General features: G+C 42.1%; 1 long non-coding RNA gene across 1 annotated transcript; it reads right to left on the bottom strand.

The window, feature by feature from the left end:
* Window positions 1-608: 608 nt before the first annotated feature.
* On the bottom strand, window positions 609-1,941 carry LOC111850816 (uncharacterized). The gene is made up of 2 exons (XR_002839885.2): window positions 1,550-1,941; window positions 609-1,185 (listed from the first exon to the last, which is right to left on the bottom strand). It is a non-coding gene; the product is annotated as an uncharacterized lncRNA (long non-coding RNA).
* Between the last annotated feature and the right edge of the window lie 386 nt (window positions 1,942-2,327).

Below are 2,327 nucleotides of genomic sequence, written 5' to 3'. Positions count from 1 at the left end.
TATCTATCTGTCTAGTGAAGAGAATCAATCTCATAACAAACGAAATTATATATTGTTTTTATGAGCATTTTTTTCACTCCTTAACTCAGAATAACAACGTTAACACTTACATTCATATTACTGTGGCCTCATACCTACAGGAATGTGGGTGTGGCTGCCCCCTTGTATGTGTATGTCTTCCATGTGGGTTTCCACCCAACAGCTGTACATTTGCATCCCAACGTGAATTAGAGTTTTCAAAGTTCCCTTAGAATGCGTACGTGTATGTCCTGGGATAGACAGATATCCTGTCCAGGGTGTGCCCTGCCTTGTGCCATCTGCTTTCAGGAATAGACTCCAAGCTGGCTGCTACCCTGCGATATGACATGTGGTTCAGAAGGACAGGACCCTGTATCCATCATTGGAAGGTCATCGGCTGGAATCCTGTGGTTAACAAAATGATTTCACCATTGGTCAGGCTCCATAATCCCCAGTTGCTGCAGGAACCGTCTGACCCTGATTTTTGAAAAATGTATGTCACTTTGAATAAAAGTGTCCGATAAATATCATACACACCCTGATAAATGGTTTTTGTAGACCAGTAACATAAAACAAGTCATGCACATGAGTTAAAGTTTAAAGTTTCTCTTTGTATTACAGCAACTTCAGTTGTTAAAATAATTATAAACACCTTTATATTCTTAAACTACAGAATGTTCTCAAAAAAAAAAAATCATTTTCGAGTATAGGAAGACCCTTACTGAACTGAAAGAACAATTAAATTTAGACCTCAAACCTATCTTTGTACATGCCCAACCTCCAGAGTCTGATGATGTAGACAACCTAAGCTGCAAAGCATAAAAGTGTCAAAGACCATACTGCCATTCCACGGTGGTGGCTGAACCTTCAACACGTACTCTGTCCGTGATCTCCAAGTAGCAGCCTATGGTGTCTCTGTAGGGGATCTGGATGTCTTAAAACTCAAAGACGTGCCAAGTCATTTTTCATTTGTTTGGCTTTCTGGTGCATTTGTTTCACTTCCAACGAAAGATTTAAGAAAACGGATAGCTCTTGTAGAGTAAGGAATAAAATTTTCCCTGTAAACAATAGTGCTTCTAACAACTGGTTCTTTTGATTTCTTGTCCTCTTTAACTGTGTCATATTCTGTTGCATAATCCTTCAGTTCCTCCTCACGCGCAGCGAATTCTGAAAATGCAACACGTTAACACTTTAGACAATGCATCACAGCACACAAAATGGTACAAAATGGGTGGGCACCACTGAGGTACCCTGAGCAAGGTCCCGCCCCCAAGCACTGCTCCACGGGCGCTGAATTAGCTGTCCCCTGCTATGTCACGAAAGTCACATATGGGATAAATTGTTGCGCACTGTGGTGTGTTGACAATGACCACTGATTACTAAATTCTAAATGAGGATATGTAAATTAAAGTCAGAGTGGAATCTGGTGCAAGAGGAAGTCAGACTAGCTAAGCCGTAACGAAACATTAACGTAAAACTTATGAGACAGTACATTCCCAAAATTAAATTGTAGCGAAAAACTGATAATTACCATTGGTGTTTTGTGGCTCGTCCTTTTTACGTGGCCATACATACGTTTGGTAATAAGCGTAAGTGCCAAACATGGTCCAAATGCCCACAGCGTACAACAGCGACACGCGGGCGTTCCACCACGTCAGATTTTGCGGCTTCATGTTATTTAATGTATCACAGATGCCACTACAGCACCAGCATTTGAACCATCACTTAAATTGAAGCAGTTGAAATCAAGGGCGTAATGACCGACATCATTCCACTTTATTGATGGACGCTGCCATCTTGAATGTAATGACGATCATTCTCATTGGTCAGCCGGAACAGCTCTGCGGATCACGTGGGCTTACGACAAGGCGTGTGACGAAATTGACGCATGGCACAAAATGTTGGCATGAGAATGAAATAGGGAGATCCATCCATCCATCTTCCAACCCGCTTATCCTACTGGGTCGCGGGGGGTCCGGAGCCTATCCCGGAAGCAACGGGCACGAGGCAGGGAACAACCCTGGACAGGGGGCCAGCCCATCGCAGTAGGGAGATCCGTGAGTTAATAATAATAATAAAATAATTATAATGATAAAATAATAAAATAACTTACGTGCCAGTCGTCGGAAGTCAGGGAGAACAGCTGATGTATCAAAAACACGAAAAATATTAAATAAAACCTGAAGTCACGTTGCATGTAATTCGCCCACGAAGCTAGACTACGAACGTTATACTATGATCCCTAAAATATGATACCGTTTCAGTTGCTCAAAACCCCTCCTTGACTGAACTATTCATATCGGGCCAGC

This window comes from Paramormyrops kingsleyae, chromosome 20, assembly GCF_048594095.1.
Source record: "Paramormyrops kingsleyae isolate MSU_618 chromosome 20, PKINGS_0.4, whole genome shotgun sequence".
NCBI classification, from domain to species: domain Eukaryota; kingdom Metazoa; phylum Chordata; class Actinopteri; order Osteoglossiformes; family Mormyridae; genus Paramormyrops; species Paramormyrops kingsleyae.
This window is presented reverse-complemented; position numbering and strand designations above follow the sequence as displayed.